The sequence below is a fragment of the Sparus aurata genome, chromosome 23 (assembly GCF_900880675.1).
Source record: "Sparus aurata chromosome 23, fSpaAur1.1, whole genome shotgun sequence".
Classification (NCBI taxonomy): domain Eukaryota; kingdom Metazoa; phylum Chordata; class Actinopteri; order Spariformes; family Sparidae; genus Sparus; species Sparus aurata.
In genome coordinates this window covers 20,815,690-20,843,085 of record NC_044209.1, presented here as the reverse complement: position 1 = coordinate 20,843,085, position 27,396 = coordinate 20,815,690, and the positions used below count along the sequence as shown (strand labels likewise).

The 27,396-nt window shown below is 40.9% G+C and overlaps 1 long non-coding RNA gene across 5 annotated transcripts in view; it reads left to right on the top strand.

The window, feature by feature from the left end:
- The window catches only part of LOC115575482 (uncharacterized), a 108,432-nt gene that overhangs the window by 33,411 nt on the left and 47,625 nt on the right, over positions 1-27,396 (top strand). Inside the window, exon 4 of one of the 5 annotated variants that reach the window (XR_003982671.1) lies at positions 6,664-7,091. The exons of the other annotated variants lie outside the window; for them this stretch is intronic. This is a non-coding gene — a long non-coding RNA (uncharacterized LOC115575482). Of the gene's footprint in view, positions 1-6,663; positions 7,092-27,396 lie in introns of those variants that run through there. 5 annotated transcript variants of the gene reach the window in all.

The following is a 27,396-nucleotide window of genomic DNA, read 5'->3' as shown; positions in this document are numbered from 1 at the left end:
AAAAAAAAATCAATTTAGACACGTCTCAGGTCTTTCCCATTCTTCTAAACTTAATAAATAAATAATTTGGGTCTAATGTTTGGCTAGTCATACAAAGGACCCTCTCAAACTGTTTGCAACTAATTAAAATAAGTGCGGTTCAATTATTCACGGTTTATGCCTTCAGTGGTATTCTGTTAACAGTCAGCAGACATGGCAGATGATTGTGCTGCTTTAGATATATTGACTTAGATAAACTGTCAGATTAGATTTACCCCATCTGAAATTGTGCTTGGTGTTGGCCGCCAGTTATTTTGTTCGGTGTACCCTGTCTCTCACCCGATGCATGCTGGGATATGCACCAGCCCTTAAGCAGATCTTGGGCTTGATTTCCTGGTGACTCATTTCATCAGGTTTCATCAAATACTAAAAGGTTTTGGACCCCGTGATCCGGTGCTTAACAGGAAGCCTATATTCAGAAGACAAAGAGTGTTGACTGCTACAATGAATGATAGTTTCTTAATGAAAATGACAACTTGAATGCAATAGGCATCTTTTGACAGAGTCGAGTCAGGTGAAAAAAATGTGATCTGAACAGAGCGTGAAGACAGATAAATGCAACAACAAAGAGAGAGAGAGAGAGAGAGATGCACGCGACATGTGAGGAATAACAGATTCGATCTTGTTCTCAGTTGAGAGACGATGTTGACAAATGAAGATGAGGCTTGAAAGCTTAACCGCGGCTTCATTGTTCTCAGATCCATTCAGATGGTTCCATACATTAAATGTTCTTGTTGAGAGAGAGAGAGAGAGAGAGAGAGAGAGAGAGAGAGGGAGTATGCTTGAGTGCTAAATCTCCAGGTGATAGTATACAGGAACTAAGAGGCATTATTAGGGAAAGCTAATATATGCACAATCGCCATTTAGCCTCAGTGCCCCCTTCACCTTCTGAGGTGCTGGTGACAGACACACACGCAGAAAACAGGGGCTGCCACAATGAATCTGGAGTCGAGCTTAAATTGCAGTCAGGGTAATTTCACTTCACTTCTCGGTGTTCTGTTTACTTAAAGTGTTTTTCATTGTCAGAGTTGTTAACATTCTGATGAAAATGCAATTTTCCAGTGTTATGTACTGTATGTTGAGGCTGTGAAGGTTGTAAAGAGATAATGGATGCACGATATGGATTTTTTTCAGCAGATAAAGTTTCTCGTAGCCGATACCAATAAGACATACATTATTGTATTTCAAGGAGAAGTTCGTCAACTGTAGTTTCTATAAGCTAGTGATGAAAAAAAATGGGTGATTTAAGATTCAACAGCTCTAAAAAGATTTATTATGTAAAAGCTTTTCAACTCCACTCCTAGTGGAACATTTATTGCAAAATGCAACTGAAACGCTTCCTCTGAAACAGTAAAAAAGGTCCATACAGCCGACGACATGGCTCTACCAAGGTGCAGCAGTTTGACATAATGAGTGCGACAACCACTTGCTGTGCTTGTTGCTCTTGTTGTTGTTGTCCTCCACTTGTTCTTGTTATTCTTCTTTTGTTTATCATCAGGTGTTTATTGGCAGATTGAAAACTAACTTTGAAGATGCAGACCGCCTCTACATATATCCATTTGTTAAAATTACCTGCAATAATATAGATTACCCATCATAATATATCTGGTGATGCAAGATATATTATGGGCCAGTACTGGCTATTCCCAGAAGATATATATATATATATATATATATATATATATATATATATATATATATTATATACATATACATTCTCAAATAGTGGATCCAAATTATTTTTGTTTAACCCAAATGATGTTATCCAGGATGTTCAGAAACATACATTTAAAAATACTAAAATTTGCCCAACTACCGTTACAGAAAATCTGCTTTGTTTTTTCCCCCTGTCTTTTTATAATTGTTGTTCAGTACCAGATATTATTTTGTTTTTATTGTCACCAAGCCAGTCAAGGTTCTGTGCCAGTTTTCAGATTTATAAACTTCAAGCAATGGTTTGGGAAAGAATGCTTTCTTATTTTTGTTTAACCCAAATGATGTTATCCAGGATGTTCAGAAACATACATTTAAAAATACTAAAATTTGCCCAACTACCGTTACAGAAAATCTGCTTTGTTTTTTCCCCCTGTCTTTTTATAATTGTTGTTCAGTACCAGATATTATTTTGTTTTTATTGTCACCAAGCCAGTCAAGGTTCTGTGCCAGTTTTCAGATTTATAAACTTCAAGCAATGGTTTGGGAAAGAATGCTTTCTTGGCAGGAATTAGATGAGAAGTTCAATACCACTCAAGTTTGCACAGTGATCTTGGAGCTATCTTGGCTTGGATCAAACAACTAAAATATAACATACAGGAACGGAGCTGAAGAGGTTCTGGTAGGTGGATTTTATCATCATTGGACAGAGCCAGGCCAGCCTTTCTCCTGTTTAAAGTTTATTCTAAGCTGAACAAACATGATGTTGGTCTCCATGGCAACCCGGATGCAAGAGGACGCTGGCGTGAATATCGCCGCTTCTCGATCCATGACAAAACGGCTTTTTTCTGTTAAAAGAAGAAAGCCAAGTTGTCTTTACAAGCTCTGAGGCTGTGCTACTACCTTCGAAGCCTGCACACCTGAAGAATTGGCTCCATGGACTCACTTTCTCCGCTGATCAGCTGTTAGCCTCACCGATCAGCGGTTAGCATAACAACACTAACTTATAAGCATTCACCCCAGTCTCCGTCGCTGGGACTGGATCTCTGGGTCTCCTGCGTTGCCTCCTGCTGTGTGCACGGAGCCTCCAGATGCAAGTTCACATCTAGACATGATACTGTTCCCTGCGGCACACGGCGGTATTGACGACTGTGCGGCTGTTCCCTCCGTACTGACTGACAGGCGCTCCATTTATTCTTTGTTTTGTTTGTTTTCATATATGTTTGTTCCACTTTGTTAAGTGTCCTTGGGTACCCTGAAAGGCGCTATATAAATTAATATATTATGATGCTGTCTATAGCTTTATATGTACCATACAGACATGAGAATGGTATCCATTGTTTCCTCTAGCTCTTGGCAAGAAGGCAAGTAAGCAATTTCCCTAAATGTTGAACTTAACTTTTAATGAGACTTTGCATCTTTGAAACATTTTAGATTGCAGGAGCAAATTAAGAACTTGCATTCTGTCTTAATGCTCATTTTACTGAACACACCGCCTCACTTTAAACGTCTCTGTGAATTGCTCAATCTTCAGAGATGCTGGTCTCACGTTTTTCGTGGATGTGCTGAGTACCATCTCATTGACATCAGCGGATGAATCGCCTTGGGTGATGTTTATGCTAATACATGAGGGGCTGTGGCGGCATGAAGCACTGAGTGTCTAAAAGTCAATATTAGAATCTCTTTGATGTGGCCTGGTGGCAGATGATGAATGTGCTTGAATGGGCATCACACGTGGAGTTTTCTCTGATGAGGATTTCACGTGTATGCAGCCTGGTTAATGCGCCGTATGAGAGCTGCGGAAATGTCTGAGCTGAGTCGTCTGACGTTTGACATGTCACGTATTTAAAGTGGACACTTATCATTTCCTCTATACTTTGGGGTGTGAGTCACACTCTGCAGAGTGATCAGAAAAGTTCATTACATCGCATCCAGGGGGACTGATTTTAGAGAACTCTGTTGGGGGTTTAATCCTGTTCAAACCCCCTGCTGAGTTTAAATTTTTTCCACAACCACAGAACTAATCCTCTGGGTTGCAATAATTAAACCAGCAGGAGAAAGAGAGAAAATCAGTGAGACCGCATCCATTGTGGCTAAGTGTTACGTGTTAGTGTTACCTACGTGGCAGCAGAAGTATCCCCCCTATCTCCAACCGGCTGAGCACAGCAGTCAGGAGTTTATTGGCTACATTTATAGATGTTGATAGAGTCCCTTTGCATAGTACTGGCTTTACTCTGTTTTGTCACGTGTAATTTCCAAGAGACGCTGAAGTTTTTTGTGCATCTAATCTACAGAATTTAATTTTATATGCAAGTGAGAACCTTCGTAAGATACCATACGTATTGCAAAATATGGCTAAATAATAGATAAGACATCTAATATTTCCGTTTGATGATAGGGTGCAGCCTTACATATAGACTTGAATTTAAATGTTTCATTCAGTGTGAATATCTTATAGCTTTAACAAGCAATTACCTGGATCTGAGCGACAAAGGGCACGAAGTCAAACCAGCGGAAGCAGTGTGATGCTCTGGGCATTCATCTGCTGAGAATCCTAGGGTCCTGGACTTCATATGGTTGTTACTTTGACACATACCACCTCCCTAAACATTGTTACAGACCAAGTACACCCCCCTATGACAACATCAGTCACCTTTCAGCAGGATAAAGCGCCTTGCCACACCGAAATAGTTGTTCAGGAATGGTTTGAAGAACATGACAAAGATCAGAGTGTTGAATCTTGGTGCTACATACCACAGGGCACCTTCAGAGGTCTTGTGGAGACTGAGACTCAATGGATAAGACCCACACAATATTCAGCAGGGGGTTTTGATTGTTATCAGAAAGGTACTTATCAAGTATCTGCTCTTTGTTTTGTTATATTCTTCTCTGGCTCTTGAGAGACATATTTGTTTCCTTAGCTGCTAAATGCCTAACTATGCTTACCAGCTAGTTGCTAACTTTGTTTGTCTGCTGATTTGGTGTGAAGTAGGTAGTGGATTTATCAATGCTTTAACACTAAAACAGCTGTCTGCTGTTCATCTACAAGCAACATCTTCCCCATTAGAGGCAATCATTAGATTCATGAAAAATACAATAATTTTTTAATGAATGTAATTTAAAGCTCCTTAGTGGAAACAAAAGGGAACAATTGTGTCCATTGGCTTCAAAGAAGATGTTTCATTGGGGATTCCCTCTTACTCAAATAAGGATTATTAGCGTATGTGATCCGAGAGTGCTGAGAAATTATATAAAGGAATATTACTTTATGTCTTTATCCTGTGCATGGCTTACAAAACAGTCAGTTCTTCCCATTTCTTCTGGGAGTCACAGAGCTCTTGAAAGAGACTTCACCCCCCACACAACAAAGAGCGGATATCTTGTGGCTTAAAGAAGGAGTTGAACTTGAACTCTGATAACACTATGCTTTAGAGAGCATCTTATAATAGTTCCTTCAATTATAAGCTCAAAAGTTATCCTACAGTGTCCTTTGTGTGTGTGTGTTACAGTAATCATAAATACACATTTAATACACATACACACTGAGATTCTTCACAGGTTATGACAGTCAGACACGAGAGTGTGCTCTCAGTGCTGCATGCAAATTAGCTTTTTAAATGCACTGCACGTGCTGCAATATCTGTGAACTCTTATTGGTTAATCTGCTCGTTTTTTTATTGACATTTGGAACAAACAGCTCGATGAATAATTTAAAGGTCGGCTCTACATATTTGACTCCCTTATTTCCTTTATATCCTTTTGTATTAACAAACTTCACTAAAATGATCTTTCTCAGCCTGGTAATCGCACTGAATTGGCATTTTGCTTTATTATTCAGTCAGTCATTATGTTAATGATCATTTGGAGTCTCAGGGAGTTATTTTCTGCCTTAATCAATCAATAGAGAGTGATGTGTGCTTCCTGCTGATTTCTTTTTCAGCTTACACAGAGGATGTGGCAGTGGCTTAATTGTTCGCATTCATCAAAGAAACACGCGGTGTAAATCTCAGGCACACTCTAAAATCACCTAATTCTGACTTCAATATCCAAAGGTTTATTTATTTCAACATCAAATTAAAATGTCTAATTTCTCTGGGTTAGCTGGCTTTCTGTGTGTCAGGAGCCAGTGACCTTCCTTTTATATGGTTAAAAACACCCCTGATTGGGAATAAAGTAATTCACTTGGCAGTTTGTTTCCTCTTAAACAGAATCTTGATAATATGGTGCTAGTTGCTTATGCTGAACAAAGGAAGCTGTATATTATGTTCAAGTTGAATTTAAGTTTCCATCAATGGCAGACAAGCAGGAAGCAAATATGACATACAGACAAAACAAGAAGCAGAAGGCCATAGAAAGGCATCCGTATCTGGCAGTCATGTTGATGTCACTTTTGATAGAATTTAAGAGCTTCTACAGGTATTTGTCATCCTGTTTTTCATCTGTGTGAAGGCTTATACCTGCACAGTAATGTCATCAAGCTTACAACCACAAATAAACTCTGAAATTAAACGAGATGCTTCCTAAACCATCATAAATGTCATGAAGTCACTGACTTTGGTTAATTCATCCACTAAAACAACCTGTGTTCTTGTCAGACAATAAAATGACTGTATATTTCTTTGAGTCAAATCTTATGTCATTTTGCGGTCAATCCAGTTGGCTCTAGTTTGAGTCATAGGACCTCAGATGTCAGAGTAAAACCTCGTCAAACAGAGAGGAGAGACAGGGTAGAGGGTTTGATCACACTGCCTGTAGTTATAACCATGTAAACTACACACACATGAACACACACTGCACACTTTACTTCAGCCTCAGAAGGTGTTATGATGACGGCGCTGCAGGATCAGTTGGTGAATGAGGGACTCTGTTTGATTTATGAAAGTCAGCAGGCTCCAGCGGGGAGGTGACTGAGCGCTCCTGCTGAATCTGGTCCTCAGTTAACCTGTTCGCCTGCGACTTCATGTCTCGTAGTCATCCCGTCACGCTGTCCTGGTGTACTGTGCAACTTCAAGGCCAGTGGGAAGCCCGGGAAGGGCTCTGGATGAGTGACAGATGGCAATTCCCTGCATGTACCCGACATCCGGCTTGTCTTCCCCCATCCTTTTCTTCTCAACCCCCTGGATCCACATCCAGCTGTTGAATCACACGTGAGCAGCCACTGATGGGAGTTGACAGCCTGTCTGACTTGCTGCTTGCCTGACCGCCTGTGGACATGCTAAATGTACTGACTTTCACATACTAATGTTAAGGTCAGGGGTCATATGCAAGCATGCAACACGTGACTGCTGAAGTAGGCAGGCAAGCAGGAAAGGAGTATTTGCAATTATGTGCATAAATATATTCGCCTTGTATACAACACATGCATAATTCATCGTCCCCTGAAAGTGTGGTTGTTTTGTTATTGGATGCATTTAGGTGGTGAAAGGGTGTTTTGGGGTCAGAAATTAAATATAATATTCATAATTATGAGGAATCGAATTCCCTCGCTGTATATAAACACGTACATCACTAGGTCGGCACACAATGTTTTTTCACAAAAGAAGGAATATTTTCATGTATAACATTTCCCAAATTTACATAAATGCCCAAATAGTTAAGAATCTGTTGTATTTCACAAAGTTTATAAAGTGCCTCCTAGCTCAGCAACTTACAAAATGTAGCAATTTTTTAAAGGGAGTCTGGGGATTTTCTCCTCTGCAACAAAGAAGTAGCCCATTTTGGTTAATATTTACTGTGTTTTTTAAAGTTGTCATCAAAGTGGAAATCAGTTCAAAGAACTGCTAAATGTATCAAATGAATGTAGTAGAGAGGAAGTAGAAAGTAGCAGAGAATTTAAATACTCAACTAAATAACCTAAAAATTATACTTAAGAACAGTACGTGAGTGAATGAGCAGGTCTATGCACCTCAGTTACCACAGGGGAGGATGAGAAGAAAGATCTTGTGACAGTGATGATTTTATCCCAAATCATGATCTTTCCTGAAAAGAACTACATTTTTGCCTAAAACCTAACCAGATCTCAGACCTCAGCATTGTCACAAAAAAACGTTTGCTCAACTGATAATATTTTAATATAATACTTTGTTGTCTGTACAGTACAGTACAGCACTAGGTGATTCTTAAACTACAGGTGAGTCCTGAACTGAAAAGCCCTTCATGTTCATTGTGTGCAAACCTCCTTGAGGTCAGACTGATGTTTCCAACGACCCCTCCTTGACGTGACCATGAAGTGAGTGATGTTAGTGCGCTGTCATTTGTAGTCAGATGCAGGCCCTCTACAACCAAGAGTCATCGCTACTCCCAAACCTATATTGTCATGCCATGTCATGTCATGGTCTGTAACCGCTTCATCCCTTTTTTCCAAGGGGTTGCAGGGTTTTTTGTTGCTGGAGCCAATCCCAGCTTGTCTCTGGGCAAAGACAGGGTACACCCCTGGACAAGTCACCAGTTCATCGCAGGGGCCCTCACTGATAGCAGCGGCTGCCAACTGCACATCATATCAGGAGCAATTTGGGGTTCAGTATCTTGCTCAAGGATACTTGCAGCTCAGCCCGGGGGAGCCGGGATTTGAACCAGAGGCCTTCCCATCACTAGCCGACCTGCTCTATCCGCTGAGCTACAACCTGTATTGGCAATATGGGATTGTCACTCTGTGGTCCGTGTGTGTTACGCGCTGGGAACCCCTAAAGCTGCTATGTTGTTATGCCACTGACATGCTGGTCCTACTAGTGATTGTTTAATCTCATCGATGGATTAAAGATAACAATAAACAACAAGGATGCGAGGCAGAACGTCATAGCATTTAGCCATGCTAAATAACATGCCCAGCTACTGACCAATTCTGCTCTGCCTTATGATGTCCGATCAGTTGTTCTATTGTCATTATAAAGAAAAGGACCGTTATACACTGAAAAACACAGAATTCGTATAACCCTCGGTCTGAAGTATGCTTCTGAAAACATTGGAAACCATGCAGCCCCAACCCTTCGTCTGACCCCTTATCCCAACAAGAATTGAGACACCCTACCCCTAGGCTAAGTGATAGGGGTATGGGTTATGTTGGGCTTGGGCCTTTCTCTGTCCTCCATGTACAGTATTGAAGATATATAAAAATCAATAAACTAATAGTTTAATATCAATGCTCTCTCTTACAAAAGGGCTGGAGTAGCACAGAGTTCCTTTCTCACTGACAGTCTGGTAGGATATATAACCGGCTCAAACTGTAGTTTGAATTATGTTAAAACAGTGAAGGAATGGTAGGAGTAGAGAGAAACAGGATATGTGAACAGGCAGAGAGGACGGCTCCATGTGGGGAAGAAAATCTAGAACGTGATGTGGAGTGACACGTAGCTGTTATGTGACAGTGCAAGCAGTGGCAGCACCCATCGGTGAGTCTGACACCCTGCTGAACATCAGATGCCTGGTTTAAGGAAGTGAGACAGGGCTGGCAGAAGGAGATATTAAGGGACTGTCACTGTCATCATCGTACAGCTGTAAATTTGCAGTAAAGCCATCAGATTTTTTCACGTCATTCAGAAATTACCCCCCTACATCTGTGGTTCATGTGACACATCGACACAGATGCGAATATCTAAAAGTGAAGTGTCTGTTCTTAAGCATCCACTTCATTAATATAGTTAATACTTGATTTGCTGACTTTCTGCATGTGTTAGAAGCACAAATACACATTTGTAGTTAATTTAGATCAAGTAACAGATGCTTTGTGGCTGCTCTTGAATATGACAACCTTCTGTTGCTCCTAACCTTCTCTGTCATCCCTTTTAGACATCAATACAGCCGATCTAACCGCACAGCTGTTGACTGCTGTTAAACGTGTTATGAGCCGCAATCATACTTTGTACATCTGTCTGACAACAGAAAACAGATGCCTTAAAACAAAAATACAGCCTCAAATCACAGAGATGCAGATTTGCTTGGGATTAATATTATCAAACTAATATTAGCTAACTCTGTATTTGGCAAAATATGATTTTTTACTTTGAAAATTACAGACTTGGCATAATCGCAAAAAGGAGTAAGATCTCAGGCAACCTCTGCAATTATCAAAAATTCCTGCAAGTCCTCAGGTAGTACTAGTCGAATGCAAATAACGTTTGAATAAGGAAGTTGACATACATATAATTCAACTTCAACTTACTTACAGTTTAGTGTATGTCAGCCTACATGAGTGAATAAAGGTGAGTTTACGTTGTTTAAAACAATTCTTTGCACTGTATGTATGCTCTTTTTCTCACATTAAACACAGAGACGAGGCAGTTTTATCCTCATCATCTGTGTTGAACTATATTCACCTTGTGATGTCTTGACTCAGTTGTGACTTTGACATTTATCCTTTGATTTGTTGTGATATCCAGTGACAGCACACTGTGAAGGAAATTCAAATCCTCGCAGCCCTTTTCATTTTCTCACATTTGTTTTGTTTTGATGACGACATTCTGGATGATAACCGGTGTTGGTTGCAATTTAAATTGCATACAAGAGCAGCTGAACTTTGAATGGCAGCAAAAATTGGCAGCCGCTCTCCTAAATGCTCTTTCTGTCGCTTTCGACGGCAACAGGAAATGTTGAATGCAAAATTTAAATGTCTCTCTGAAACTGTCAGATCGTTTGTCACATGTTTCTTTTTGGTTCCCAACTGCGAGGCTCTGTTGTCTGAGAGGAACGCAGAAGGTCAGTGTTTCTGTTTGAGTTTGAGTGTGTTTGTGATCTATTTTCAGTAACTCCTGTCCTTTTCCCTAAGTGCACCAACGATGTCTGTCGCTCCTTTCCCACTAAGAGGATCTCCTGCTGTGACTTCATCGCTAATCAATCTGCCAAAAACATTTTAGTCTTATGTTAAAAGGTCAGACATGGAAAAAAGTTTAAAAACAATGATGCATATCGTCTTATACCCACTTTAACAGAAATATAGTTCAGAACAAGTGGCTGCATGATGCTTTTCATTTATGATTTACATTTAAAATTAAGTAGTATTCACAGGCTCATTCTAGCCTTTGATGTCCTACTTTCTCCACCCTGCCTATGTAAAGGCATACACCCAGGAATAGGCTCATTTGTGTTGCCCATGTACGTGAACAGATGCTCACTTTCCGTAGCATATCCACTGACTAGAAAAATCACCCGTCAGAGCAATTTATCTCGCTACCTTTCAGCCCAATGGCTTGTTGCTGTCGTGTCGTAATTAAAAATGACACCTGGCACTGGTTCTTACACATGCTGGTAATCTGGTTTTAGTTGCATGTCAGCCACCTGTGCTAAATACGCAGACACGTAAGGCGTTTAGCTTCGGCCTGACTGAGACACTAATTTGCATCGGGCCTGCAGGTCGCTTTTAGTGGTCACATGAGTGAAACTCCCAACGGGGCACGCTGACAGCGTTTTGACAAATCACAGCAGCGACAACAACCAACTGAGAACCAGTTTTGGTCTTTCACTCAGTAATGGTGGAAGTGATCAGTTCCTTGGCAGAGGTGACAGTGTAGTTGAATAAAATCAGCAATACTTATTTAATAAGTAGAAAGTGATATGAAAAGAAAACCCTCAAGTAAAGTACAAGTACTTTTAGTAAATGTGCTTTACCTACATTCCTCTACTGCTCTCACACGCTGGAAATGGAGCGAGAACAAGTCCTGCTTTTAATGATCTCCAGAAGAGGCAGGAAATCAATAAATTATATGTGCAATAATGTCAGTAAAGCTGCGGTGATGAGATGTGACCTCCACAGTAATGGTGGTGGTGATGGTGGTGATGGTGTAGGTAACCAGGTGGATCAAAGTATCGGTGATTCTGAAGCTGTGATGGAGAGCAGATTGATGGCTCAGCCTCAGGAACGAGGCTTGTGTGTGTGTGTGTGTGTGTGTGTGTGTGTTTGTGTGTGTGTGTGTGTGTGAGCGTGGGCTTGATGACCTCAACCCACCAATTCACCATTAACAGAGCATAATTTACCAACGGAGACCATATGAGTGATGGGTTACATAGGTTAATGTTTCTGTGTGTGATATATTGCTGCTAAAGCCGACTGATAGAATGTGGAGGAAGAAGCTCATTATTTTCCCTTTTCACAGAATAAATCCAGATCTGTGAAATGTAACACACTAATTGAAGAAATATGCTTATTTACAAATACATATTGCAGTTAGATGACTCACAATAACTTGTATACCTGCATCGATCGCATGCACGCATTTTTTGGGGGGAAATCTTTCCGTTGGTATTTTTCCAGCTTTGGCACACAAACATGATATGATCATTCTTGATCCAGCCTACAGAACAAAGCTTTAATCAGCTTGGCAGTTTTTTCAGTCAGCCGTGCAAAGTCAAGTGATGCTGGCTGCAGGAAAAAAGACGGACATCAACCAGGATTCTCAACATAACGTCAAGTGATGAACAAAAGAGATGTCATGTTTTAAGAGGATCCAGGAAATGGCAAAATCAGTTAAAAGCAACCAATCATCTAATTTCAGAAAAAAAATCATGGTATTTTTCAACGTAAATTGTTTTTAGGGGTGTGAAAGTGGTATTATGTGGGGGTGGCTGTAGCTCAGCGGGTAGAGCAGGTTGGCTAGGTGGAAGATCAGAAGGCCTCTGGTTCAAATCCCGGCTCCCCCTGGCTGAGCTGAGTTGCGTGTCGAAGTGTCCTTGAGCAAGATACTGAACCCCAAATTGCTCCTGAGGGCCCTGCGATGAGCTGGCGACCTGTCCGGGGTGTACCCTGCCTTCGCCTGGAGAGAGCTGGGATTGGCTCCAGGCGTGATTTGTGCACACAATACGTACAAATATTTGACACAACTCTAAAGCTGTTTCTTCTCAATATTTTTCAAACTGAGAGTTGTACATGTAGCTCCTTGAGGCTTCACCCCTTTTTGTTGCAACGCTATGACAGTTATGGACATTTACATGTAAATAGTTCTCCATCTATCTTCGCTCAAGCAGCGCATGTTTTTACATTGGTGCTGTAAGTGTTAGGCCAAAGATACACTTGCTTTTGAAAACATGTTCAGGCATGCATAAGCTGACTCGCCTATCCTGCCTTCATTTGGAGCATCACCTCAGAAATTAACACTGTGCATTAACCACATGGTAGGATCGCTGTAGCATCAGTATTGGGATGTGACAGAGTCGGGAGTCAGTACACACATCAGCAGCAGGGACAACAATGGGACAACAAGCTAACAAGCTAATCTAGTATCTTCCAGTTCCGCGCCTAGTATACAGGCAAGCACGTGAACAGCTACTTTCATGACCCAGCCAATTGTTTATGTAAAAGCAGGTATATCTCCGGCTTTAGAATAACTTGCCATTGTTAGTCAGTGCGTTTACATGACACTCAAGAAAACCGAATTACTGTGTTAGTCCGACTATGATCAGATTTTTAAGATGCATGTATACACCGTAGTCTGACTAAAATCGGACCGGATCAGATTTCTCGTAGTTGAATTAAAACACCTAGATTATTCGATTGATAGTCACATTACTCCTGCATGTATACATTCCATCGGATCGGATTTTGCGTTCTGCGCAGGCGCGAGATATTTTCCCGGGGGTTTGAGCCGGAAGTAGAAGGACGATGGCGGTGGCGTCTTTCCTCCGAAATAACCGCAAGAAAGAGCGCCATTGTGCATCTAGTTTGTGTAATTATCATGTACACCATATACGAAATGTACAAAGATGTAGCTTCGTCTCGCTCTTCGTACGCCATTTTTCTCGAACGCCGAGGCAGAGTTTGTTGTTGCTGGTGACGTAAAGAGGTCAGCCGGGGGTGGCTCTGTTACCACTAGATGAAATGGGTACAGCGCCACCTAGCGTACCGGGGTATGACATGCTTCGGCCAATAATTCGATTTTCTCACCGGCATGTATATTGGACAATTGCAGTTGCCTGATTGAGTAGCATAGTCGAACTATGGCTGTAATCCGACTAAGCTGTGCATGTAAACGTACTGAGTGTGTAGGTTGCTAGCTCAGAGGTTGTTGTTTCGCTAGATCGAGAAAGGGAGGAGAACGCGGCCTGAAAAAGCCGCAGAGTGGCAGGCTTTTACCAACAGTCTATATCCTCTGAGTCAGACTAGTATTAAGTTAAGTGTGACTGAAGTAAACAATATAAAAAGTAACCACTGTAACATAACAGTCACTTAACTCCATGCTGTTTTCTACCATAACCCGCTCACGAAAAGTGTCAATTGGCTATTTTTTATTAAGCAGATATACCCAAAGTGACTACATATGCACTATTTTTGATGCAGAAGAAATGATTAGCCAAAAAAAACTTTGCACAGAAGTCTGTTTCTTTGCTCCTAACAGTAAATATACCTCAAACATTTTACCTCACACTATGGCCTTTGTTACCACACCATCAGTAAGATTTGCTTTACATCCAGTCTGAACTTGATGTCTTTTAAGTGCTGAACACCTGTTGCTTTCCTTCCACACACATAACCTTTGTCTTGCTCGGTGTGTGTGAGGGGTTGTAGTCAGACTGTGAACAGAGCTTTAAGAGAGAGGGGATGCATGTGTGCTGCTTGGCTTTAGATGCTTTTTTGTCGATAGACTGGAGCTGTACTGTGGTTCAAGCTGAAGTACAAAGAACAAAAAAGAGGCATGAGAAGACATGTGAGCAGACAAACTTTTTTCCTTCCAACAGTGGAGCGATCCGGAGTGAAAACTGTGTTTATTTTAAGCCGCCGAAAGGATTGAAGTAGCAGGCTTTATAACATGAGGACAAATTAGATCTGATGTGATAAGTTGGCGGACACAGAAACTGCAACCTGCTGACATCTGTAAAGCCATAACATAAACACGTTTTACCTACAGTCCTGTTCACTTTGTGCTCTGTATCAAAACTTAATTCATTTGAACTTCAATCTGCAGTTGACACTTTTTTCATTATCTACCATGAGATTAGTATTGAGGGGTCTTGTGTAACTGGGGAAGTTTTTATGAGTTTCGGAGTGACTCTCTGGGGTGAGACAGCTGCTTTAATAACACTTTATCAGCACATGCTGATGTGGAATCCTATAAAGCACAATGTGAGATAGGCCTACAGTCACACATCTTCCTGTCAGTGTTTCAAAGAATGATAGTGAAAAATCGACTCGCCAGGCACGCGGTCTACACTGCAGGCAACTAGATAGATAGATAGTGTTACTAATATATGAGTGTTGGTAGCTGGGTTTGTCTTCAAGCGTTTACAGTGTATAGGTGGATTTAATGGGACGGAGCTGACGTGCCCATTACACTTGTATCAGCACCTTTCCACAACACATTGTTCTGTTTTTTTTGTCATTCTCCACTGCTCTTACCGGTTGCCAGGGAACAGTATCAGATGAACGCTGGGTCTTATCTTGTCACACTCCTAATTTCCTGTGGACCGAATCTCCCCTGTGGCTGCTGTTCCCGTGACAATGGAGATGAAGAAGAAGGGGAGGAGGGAGGCTAACTGCACAGCTCCCGCTAAGACAACGGTGTAGTCACACAGGGTGGAGAGGCCTGTAATGACTGGGTAAACAAATGTGGAACATATGGAGCCCTCCATTGCCAGGGACACCACTTCCTTAACAAATATAACTCACATTTCACATTCAGCAGGACAAAGGATGTGTTTTGATACTTGCATTCAAAAGGCCTCAGCAAAAATACAGGTTTCACGGAGCCGTGATTACTCATGTGCGGCGCCAAATAGTCCCGTTCATGTCATCAGTGCAGCTATCGCAGCGGGTGTTTTGTTGTTGTCAGGGATTTTGTGTTGGGCGGGTGAGGGCCATGTTGCTCTGTCTCACACGGTGAATACTGTGCACGCCCCAGTATAAGATAGATAGCACAGGCAATTTCAAATCTAGCCAGATATGGATGGATAGCAGAGGCTGTTTTCAGAGCAGCCAGTGAGTGAAGAGGCTGGTGATAAAAGCAGAGTAATGGTGTTCCTGCTATGGTGCCTCCTCTGGATCAGCAGTGGGGAGTCCACGATTGAATCAAATCCATCTAGTTCAGTCGGATATTCTGCGACTGTCCTGAAAAAACTGAGGGAAATTTTAGGAAAGCAGCTTTTTTTTTTTTCCCTTTGCATCACTTCACAGGGACATATTCTTTTTTTTGCTTGACTATAATTGTATTACAGTGACTTTAAAGTAACATGTTGGCAAAATCTAAAGTTAACTAAATGACTGAATAGGTTGACTTCGAGTGACTCCCAAAACAACATGACTATAGTTTTCCAGCAACAAGCTAACCAGACCGTCATTGCAGTTAGGTTAGTATTAGGGCTAAAATAAGTATGCTGTGAATGTAACATAAGTTAGGTGCATACCTACTAGAGCTGTCCCAAACAAATATTTTTCAAACGATTAATCTAGCGATTATTTTTTAGATTAGTCGACTAATCTAACGATTAATTAACGTTACATGACCAAACAAAAGTAACATAGTAACTGTAACTGTCGTTGGTAACTTATATGGGAAAAAAAATAATGCAGTTGTAGGCAGAGCAGCGTCTGTCCTCCCGCCTGTCCTACCAACTCTTCGTCACATTTCTGCCCGAAAAACAGCGTCTGTCACGGGCAAAAACCTTTAACTCACTCAAGTGGTTGTGTTGATAGAAATCACCGTGATGGTCAGCCCTCCCGACCGAGACTTCAGTGAACTTTCCCCCAGAAAACAGCCTCTGTCCCCGCAAGTGACGGAGTCACGCAGTGACCTGTTTACTGATGGCGATTATGTAATAATGTAATTTAGCGCGAAAAACGTAACTCTTTCACCTTCCAGGATGTTAAGGGGGCCGGGCTCTCAATCACTACACAATGGTCCGTGGGTTTAGATTGACGGGGGGGACACCTGGGAAACACCCCGACGTCATCATCATGACGCGTACCGTCACGTCTCTTTAGGAGCGGCAGCGCAGCATTCTGTGTGAATTATATGGCGGTTCGTCTTTATTCCAGCGGTGCTTCGCTCTGTGTGAACGAATAATGGCGGAGAATTGACGAACCATCACAGCGTCTCTGTGTGAGAGGGGCTATTCTCAGCCTCCGCAGGTACTACCACTTCCTGTTTGGGATGTAGTCCCAGCCCTGATACCTACATTACACTTGTACTAGAACTTAAGTTATGTTATGTATGTTAGATAAATTAACTACATTAGTTTGTCTAAATGAATCACAGTAGACTTTTGGTTTCACACAGGACGTGAACAGCAGTCTGGTGTGCATCTCCCTAGATGTAGCTCCAGGGTGCAACAACTGTGATTTGTCCACTTGATAGCATTGCATTTCTGGCTTCTCCTTCAGTGTAGAGGATTGATATCTGTAGCTTCCCCAGTAAAAAACAACCGCCTATTTGGCTGTTGCATTCAACACTTGACCAGCTGTTGCTCTTCTGGGGTTTTACTCTTTCTCTGGAGCTGATCTTTACCACCAGAGTGTCTGTGGACTAGAGAGAGCAGACAGGATAGCTGTCTGAAGGGTGAGCTACCCCTCCATGAGAAGCCTTGTTGAGACCAAGTCCTGCCTCCAAGCTCAGTTTATATTAAGGGACAATGCTCCCTGTAGAGACTCGACCTGTCCACTCTGCCAAGCCTAGAGACTCAGCGCTGAGTGTGTTTATTGAGGCACTGCCATCACCACCCCCAGCAATGCAGACATGCCAGTGCACATACACAAATGCTAAAGGCGTAGGCTACTTGCATATGTCACGGTGTAGGCTTTTGTTGGTCTTTATTCTACTTCACCTGACTTCCTCCTTTGCTGCCTCAGCATCAGACGACCAACTGAAACAAACTGTTACCTTTGAATACAATGTAAGTTTTTTCTGGGTTTGATTATTGTTAAAAACATTTGGAATAATGGAAATAATACAACTCCCCAAAATATATAATACAGGTATCATTATTTTTAGACATTTTAAAACAGAGATTTGGCATATGATATCTTAAATAACAGGATTTGAAAATGTATGCTACCACTGATTTCTGCAAAGACTCTGAATAGCATCCATCAATATGTATATACAAACATACAAACAAAATTCCACATGAATGTTCCAGCATTAGCCCTTCGCATGACCACGACCTCAACCTTGCGATCTGACATTGAATAGCTTTATATGCAGAGCATATCCCCTTGAAGTGCTCCTGATTGTCACATAAACACTCAACTCTTGGTTTTCTTAAGGCGCATCTTCTTGATTATGGATGACCTGTATAACCCTTCAAACCCTGATTGCCATGTTTAGCTTGCAAATGAGCAGGAAACAAGAAATTGTAAGAGCTAAGAGTGCGTCGATAATCTTCATCACTTTTCACCAACTGAACCGTTGCAGCAGTCCAGTGCATCGTTTTTATAGTTGTTCTTCCAGCGCTCAGATGTCAAGCCTGGAGATGCATGAGCCTGCTGTCTGTGTGCCGACGCTCTCGCCTGATTAAGATCTGTTACAGCGCACAACACAGCAATTCAATTAGTCAAGCTCTATTCACGTGTTAACCAGTGAACTGTACATGAGAGCAGGCCAGCCCATGCACTGCCGAGCACCACCAACAGTGATTAAAAATTAACAATCAATCCCTCTTTCAAGAAGACTAATAGCTAGTTTTTCCTCTTCCTTTCTCATTAAATGAAAAATCAAACAGATTAATGGATATTTAGGAAAACAACGCATAATCAAATCTATGTGTGTGTGCAGAAGCGTTTTAATAGCTCTATCAGTCAAAATGTAAATAACTGCTGGGTAATGTTCCATCCTTTACTGCTCCTCACCACCTCAGTGCTGATATAACAATTACCTAATGTGCGTCCCATACACGAGGAAACAGCTTCCACCAGTAAACAGGTTTATAAAGTGACAGCAGAGCTTGTGTGGAATTAGCAAATAACCAGTTTGACTTCATGCTCACTTGCTCCTGCTGCTTTTCAATTCGCATTTGCATTTTGGCAGGGTTTCTCTGAGTTTGTGTGTGTGTTTATGCGTTGCCCCCCTCGTGAACCCTATTGGCTTTTTCCCTTATAGCTCCCATTGGGATCTACACCCCCATCATCACCACATGCCTCATAATTGTTTGCGCTAGGAAACATTTGCCCTGGGAAGTGTTTTGTAAAGCTGGAGGAAAGGTTCAGCTTCAAGCCAGAAAAACATCAATTGATTATTACCTCGAGAAAGCCGATCTGTATTCAGAGGCTTCATCCAGTGATTTCAATTCAAGTATAGCCTGTAATGTCATCTCTATAGGGTAACTCCAGAGGACAATTCAGATAAAGTATAGCTAGATTTTCTGCCTGTATTACCATGAATGTATTTGTTGTTTTTCTCATTTCTCCAAATAAATAAAGACACAGAAAGTAACAAATAACAAAAACACCATGTACAGAGTTCATTAGCTTACAGCCTTGGTTATGTAACCTGGTCTCCCAGTAGTGCAAAATAACATCTCCATATTTATGAGTGTCTGCAGGTGACCTTTAGTAGCACTCTGTATGTCAGTTTTTCCATGTCCAGGCAGCTTGAGAGGCTCTTCAGCCACTGAGGAGGAACAATACAATATGTTTCCCTTGAACAGTGGTAGAAGATGGATTCAGTACTTTTACTGGTAAATGCAGTGATACCGTAGAAATACTGGTCACCGTAAAAGTAAAAAGAATACATTTAACATTTTAGTAAAAAAGAAAAGGTGTTTGCATTGAAATGTACTTAAAGTACCAAAAGTAGAAGTGCTAAATATGCGCAACTCAGAATCACAGCAGGTTGCGAATAGTAACAAGAATTTTTATATAGGATTTTTGTAAACGACTCGCTGCTTTTGTTTTAAAATGGAAAACTCCCAAACTGTCATCAGTAGTTCATGAACTAACCAAAATTATTATCTTTTCCTGACCTTAACCAAAGTGACCCAGACCATTACACACCAGGGAAATACTTACTTAATGTATGTTATTACATTGAAATGATACTAACTGCAGACCAAGCAGGACTGGCAGAAAATCAGCACCAGCATGCAGAGCTTCTTCTAGAGGACCTGGTGGTCTCTGGGGTCAACAAAACATTTCTGGAGCTTCACAACAAAACAGAGTTGAGCAAGTCTCCTGAAGCCCTGATATCCTGCAGGCGCAGTCGGGATATGAAACCTCATCTGACTTCCCTTCTACAGGTGAAAGTGAGTAGATAGTGACAGAATTTGTATGTAGAGGGGAACTTGTCCGTTGATAGTTTGATTATAGGCATCATAGCATATCAGCCCCAAATATTTAAATCACTGAACCAAGCTAGCCTGTTGTTTCCTGAGGATTCATTTGCTTTGTCCGTTATCAGTTGATTTCAAACAAGATATCTGGCAGACAGCCCCAGAAACATTGTCATTATCACATTAACACGCTGACGTTATAAAGATGGCAGCTCACACCTGATTATTATGTGTCGGCCACTGTGAGGTGAATCGCTCTGAATCTTTTTTCTTCCCTCGAAAAAGTTCTGGATATGTTGCAGCTGGATTTATAGCAGAAAACTTTTAATCATCTCATTCAGATAACATGTCATCGTAGGCCTGAGACATGTGACATCTGCAAATCATCTGTCCAGTGCCCGTTCACACATCTGTCCATCAAGTCAGGGGGATCAGATTGCCTCTTGGTGGCCTCTGTCTGGCCCCGCTTCATTCTCACCTTCTATCAGTATCTTTGTCTCTCATTCGCGCCCACTTTTCACACTCCTGCTCTCCTCTCGTGGCCCTCGTACACGCTCCCACCTATTTCAATTTCAATCTCGACATCAGTTTTAATCTCTGCCCCACTTTCTCCATGTCTAACATGAGTGTATCTCTGCGGCCTCTATTGACATTCCTTTCTCTTGTTTTCATCAACACAGTGTGACTCTCTCAGCTCACAATCAAGCTCCTTCAAGGATTTGTTCTGGGGCTTCATTACAGAAAATCCCCAAAGGCTTAAATCCAATCTTAATCCAGTTTAGGATGACATTTAGTGTGTTTTGTATGATTGAAATGCTTCTGAAGCCGTACGTTTTGAAAAAACTGTTGGGAAAAACTTAGACTGATGTTAGCCTGTTGAAAAAGCTAACATCAATGTAACCCTCCGGGGACAATCTAACAATGATATAAGCCTGTTGAAAATTGCTATCACTCATTTTATCAGCCTCCTTTTTCCAGTTTGATCGACATCCTCCTGCTTACATATTGCATCAATTCTGCCAGTAAACGGTAAAGTAGATCAATTTCTTCTATCATATCAATCAAAAAAAAAAACGTGATAGCAAAAACTTGAATAAAGTGCAGATTTGGGGCACAGCTTTGTTTTTGTTTTATAACTCTCTTGATAAGTTTGTGTGTGTGAGTCCAGAAATCTGTTGTTTGATTGTTTCCATCCATTCAAAATGTCCTCATTATTTTTCCTGGTACTGTTTCAGTTTTTAGATTGGAAAAGGAAAAAAGGGATGATGGTGGTGTTGATTGGTTTGAAGCATCCCCCACCTTCCCTGAATCAATGCATTCGCTTTGTATCTGAACTGAATCTGTATGTCTGCCTGTTTGTGTGTGCAGTGATGCATGCAGGTATGTACTGTAAAGGCCAGTGGATGGACGCTGTGATAGTCGGCAGGATGGGCTGCTGGGTTTGTTAGTGCACTGAGCACAGCAGAGAGATAAAAGGAGAGTCCATGGGAGCTTTACTTGATAACACTGGTGAGACTCAGTGAAGTGGTTGGAAAACATTGCTCTCCAGGCTCATTTCCCGGAGAGTTGTGCTGCTCTTTCCTCAGGGATGCCCTTCACTCCGCTGCTGTTTATTGCCAAGCTCCATATGGCGCTGTAGAAGAACAGAATGGATTTATTATTTATTTGCCTTGTCACACACACCCCAGATGAGGTCACACAGTTGGACTGGCAACGCATGAGAGACCAAACTGTGCATTTCATGGTGGTAGCTTTAGCCCATAGCTCACATTTCCCATGAATACAGAGAAATCGAGTTGGCACGGAGGAGCGGTACGGAACGGCATATTTTCCTCAGGGTCAGGGACACAGAGCGCTCCTTTATCTCTTCACATCTCTAATCTTCATTGTGCTGTTTCCCCTCACCTCCATTTATCAGCAGGGCCTCTTCTGTTCTGCCCACCGACACATCCGGTGATAAATTACACTGCCCACAGTGGATCAGTCTGCATGAATCACCGCTACTCAAACACTGTACTGAACAGGCCGGGGGGAACAGCCAACTTTGCAGCGAGTTTTTGTTGCTGCTTAAGACAAAGATCTGTTATCAGGATTTGTGTAATGTTATGTTGCAATAGCAGAATATATCATGATTTATAGGAAGGCATCACCATACATGTGGTGAAATCACCCGACTGCTTTATTTCTGTCCTCATTTTCAGCTGTAACCATAGAATATAAGAATGAATTGTTAAACACGGTGGTCCGACCTATCAAACGTGTTTATTTTATGCACTCTTTCGCTTTGCTACCGTCTTTTATATCTACCTAGCAGTGACATCTCGGACTAGCTACCAATTTGGGGTGAACTCCAGCAGTTAATTCTGTGAGCTACAGTAAAATTAGGTCTCCAGCCTAATGGGACAAGCAAGCAACTTTAGATTGATTTAGATTTTAGATTGATAAGATGTATACATTTTGAAACAAAATCAGGAAAAAAGGCAGTAAAATTGTTGCTTCTAAAAATCAGTCAACTGTCACTTTAACCTTCGACATCTTTATCTTCAATATCTTTGGCCTTTGGCATTTAATCCAGTTTAATTAATTTATATCTTATCTATCACTTTATTTCCTAATCCATTTGACTAATAACTGTTTGTTCTTATGTATGCCCTGACCTGTGAGCCACTTGTATTTGGTCTGGCGTATTATTATTATTCATATTGTTTAATATGCTTAACGAAGGGAGGGAAGAAGTGGGGAAAGGGAGACAAGGGTCCTTTAGCTAATGTAATTGTTTTAAAATTCAATCAGTAGTGTTGGAAAATATATCCCGTAGTGTATTACGCCACTGTGGGCAATGGTACCAATCATTTAGCAGGACTTAATGATGGCATTAATGAAAGATTAGAGGATTTTTTTTTCATTAAAGATCCTGTAAATAGAGTAATTTGATCTTCTTGTGATTGTCAATCAACCAATTAAACCTGGTTTTATTTGAATAATCTTAAGAACCCTGAATTTGCAGGGAATAAAAAGTACAGTGAGAGGAACTTCTTGGAAAACAAATGTACCTTTCTGTTTTCCTATCACATTATTTGTCTTGTGGCTTCTCCAATTTATCTTCAAATTCTTTGGGGGGACATTAAAAAACTACCCACATTTTATGTAATCACATTGTGCAAGCTTAGAAACTGCCTCCAAAATGTAATTTTCATGGCTTTTGGTTGGGGTATTCCACTGAAGACATCTTGAGTAGGTATGCATGAATGGCCGCGTCACTTTTGCCCTCCCAATTCCCTTCCACTGTATGTTTATGCACTAACAGATCCCTGTCTCTCATTACCATTGGTTGACAGTATATGTTTTATTCATCATGTCCCCGATACAATGCTGTCAGGGCCCTCAAATAATCACAATTCCAGTGGGGACAGTCTTTTCCATCATTAGCTCCACCTGTGTCTTGGCTCCTTTCAGCTACAGATGCTAATGTGGCAGTGAGAAGGTTAGCTACACAACAGCCCCACCTCTATCTGCAACTGAAGGTTGAAGGGATGAGACCTAATCACCAAATCACGTCTCTAGACTTCTCTCTGTTCTTGCTGGAAGCGCGGAAGCATCGGTAGACTCTAATTGCCAATCAGGGATAAGTAGAGTGCTGTGGCAAGGGCTCGCTGAGTGTAAGACTGGGAAGCACTACAAAGCAGACTGGAGCCCGGTTCAGACACATGCAGGAATCCAGGCTTCGCTGAGGAGAATAAAGTCACAGAGAGGTGTTTTTGTTCTCTTTGTTTTACTGTGTTAGGCTGTGCTGTGTCCCTTTGAACACTGTCGACTTAGAGACTGACGGGGTTAGTTAAGTTTCCCCTCCATAAACTCCAGACTACATCTGATGTAGTGTGATGCAATCTTTACAAACAGAGTGAGTATTTTCTCTTTGCATTATTGTCGGGGTGTTACATCCTTACACTGAGTTACAGTGAAGACTCTTGAAATTAAAATCTTAAAGCATGTCTGTTGTTTTTGTTTCAGTTTTGGCCATTGTTCATGTCATTTTAGATTACATTAGGGGGGTCATGGTGAGTGTTTCGGTGCTCATTTTCTTCAGTATTGATCGGTACCAGCTGCAACTTTCTCACTGTCTCTCAAGGCATTGCTTCAACCTTCCTTTCTTTGTCTGTCTGTCTGTGATTGGGCAGATTTGACTGCTATGAGTGCTTCCTCCCGAATACTGTCTCAACATTCAAGCTCTACTGTCAAGCAGGTGTCACTTGTATTTCTTGTAGAGCACGTTGTAAAGTCTATTTTAGATTGGTGCTGTTATGTTTATTAATATTAAACCCAACAGTACAACCACATCCTGTGGGAGGAGCGCCACAGGAGTTTTGATGATCAGACAAGTTGTTAACAAAATTCACACTTCATCTGTATTTTGCAAAACCAAATTATTTGGAGGCTGCAGTGTTGGCTGCATGCCCAGATCTCAGCATTTATTTTGGCAGGCAAGTAGTCCCATTAACAGGAATGATGTAAAACCTATAAACAAGACTCATTTGGAATAAAGACCTCAAAGTACAAGGGTTTTGTTACTCCATATTTTTCTCACTGTTGATCTCATGAATTGACCCAAACCTAACAATTTGTTTTGCCATCCATCAATACTACTACGAGAGGATTACCAGATCTGCATCTTACACTAGCAGTTTGGTTAGTTTTGGTCAAGAAAACTACTGGGTTAGGTTTAGGACAACATGCCAATTTGGTTTAAAATCACTACAGTACTTATGTAACTTCATTTACAGTAACATATGTGTAACTTTACTATGTTAGTAAGCAAAAAGAACTCACCGTTGACTTCTGGTTTCACACTGGACACTCACAGCAGTCTCCTGAATAAAATCCTGTTTATCTAACTAACCATTATCCCTTTTTGCTCTTCATGGAACTTCTCCTCACCTCTTCCTTTGCTGCCGCAATAATTACTACAACCGCTAGAGGTCGCTGTTTACTAGCAAACGTTAATAGGGTCGTAATAAGCTGCTTTCATTTTCAAACTATACGGTTGTTTCTCTGATGATTTCTTTATGTTGCAACTTTTATTTCATTGGTTTAATTTAAAGTGTTTCTCTTGTAGCTATTCTGTTATTATGCTCTGTTTAGATTTAGGCACAAAACACACTTGGTTAAAATCAGGAGAAGTTGTTTTTTCCATAAAATACCTTTTTTTGTCACCACTAATATGACTGGAAATTCATCTGAGGTTTTCCTTAAAAAAAAACAAAAAACTGTCCTGTCCACCTCCTGACATTAAAGTCAGCTCATAAACAAGTAGTGCGAACTTGATATGACACATATTGTGGAAATGTGAATAGATACGTAGTCTATGACACATACATTTTAACTTATCTGTGGTTTTTCAGGTTATCTGCTAACATTTCCTTCTGGTGACTGGGCAGTGGTTGATGCACATTTGAGGCTTTAGTGGATTTCTTAGGCAGCAGGATGGGGTATATTGGATTAAGAAATAAATTATTTCTTAACTAACTTTATTCATCCTATTGAAGGAATTTGGACAAAAATGGCACGGAGGAATAAGGTATATCAGGTTTTGGCTACAGAGACATTGTTAGTCAGTTATTGTTTTATTTTTCCCTGGGAAATATACAATTTCAGCTAACACTTTCATCTTGTCGCCATGTATAACAAAGTGGAGCTAAATGAGAGAAAAAACAAAAATATAGCGACCTATCCCCACTACCAGAAACTCTGGATTTCTCCACAGTTTGCAATTTTCAGCACAACATCAAGTGACAGACAGAGTACATACTTCGGAAAATAATGAGCACTCGGTCCAGAGAAAGCTGGAGTCACTCACTCACTATGTGGTTTGATTTACTCTAAACCAGGAACAGGCTAGCGTCCTTGTATGTACAGTTCATTAAAGGGCTTACATATACACATGCAACTTGAAATGAGGTCAACACGATCCACAGTGAAGTATCATGCTACCTGGAAAGGTATGAGGAAAGATTACACAAAGCAGTGAGTTCAATAGGCCTCGTTCATGCGAGCTGTCTCCTCTCTGTTAATCACATTGTGTTCCCCTCCTGGTCCTCTAGATGAGGCTAATATCAGAAAGGGATTAATATCCAGGTCTCCTATTAAAGGAGAAATGGTGCTGGTGGTGGCGAGTGGGTGGATGGAGATTGTGGAACAACTGCCATGTGGATGGTTAACTGTATTTAGTCTTATTGGGCTCTGGGATTATGGGAATTATGACTATCCACGTACTGCCCTGAAAATCCTATTAAGTGCTCATTATCTATTCTATTAGGGAAGAGAGAGAGCTTTTTCCTCTCCACATTTTCCTCTCATTTACATACACAGAAACGCTCGCCCATACCAATGTTTTATTAGTCTGATACCTGCTTTCAAAAGGAGTTATCTTGGTTATTAACCTCACAGTATTGCCGAAATGTTTGGGCTAACTTTGTTTTGAATCAAAAGATATCGAAGAAATATTACATATTGACAAAAGAGCAAAGTGTGTCATATATGCATCAGTTATAAAACATTCACACTCAATCGACATGGTGGACAGTGTTTCACAGGTGCCAGACATTTGATGTGAAGATACCCCCACATCATCATCACCACCATAGTGCTTCTGTTAACAATTACCTCGTCGCAAATTCTATCTATATTTGTATATAGATAACTGTATATTTGTGAAGCATAAAGGAATTAATGAGCTTCCATTTTGTTGTTCAACCCTGTCTTGTATAATGACTAATATATTTGACCTTGTGTCGTTTGATGTTCACCATAATTTATAATCCAGTCCTTGTAATGTTGGTTTAATATGCTGTATCAGCTAGCTCGCAATACTGACTCTACTCTTCCACCACTTGAGCTGTCTATACAGGGACACTGTATTTTTACATATTTTCACCTTTTCACCTGCTCAAGTGCCGCCATGTTTTGTGGTGACGATGTGGTTCACTGAGCGGATTTACACAAAGCCAAATGGTGTTTTTATACCTTCACAACAAACTGTGACATTCTTCCAAATTATCTTTTAATGTGACAAACATCATATGTATAATTTGTGGTAAAATTCAGACTGGATTGAAACATTATTTGTCTCTAGCTGTATACGTTTTTTACCGGACTCTTTATTGTCGCTTAGACAATACCTCTGTTTCTGTGAAACTGATCTTGATCCTTTTTACAAAACCATCCATTGTGAGTCAGATAATGTATGTATGGATGTGAAAACAACACCGTTCTCAGTCGGTGGAGTCCTATTTTAACATGTCAAAGACGCACCTGCACACAGACAAGAAGAGAACTGAACCCTGTTATGATGATGTGTACAGGGGGCTTAATATCCAGATTTATATATGCGGTGATGAAATCAAACCCTTCTTTTTTTTTTTTGTCAGTTTGAAAATAGATTGCTATCAGCTATCTGTACTTGATATTAATTGTCCCTGTTGGTAGTCCTTACAGGCTCAGTATTTCTCTCTCTTCACGCTGTTGTTG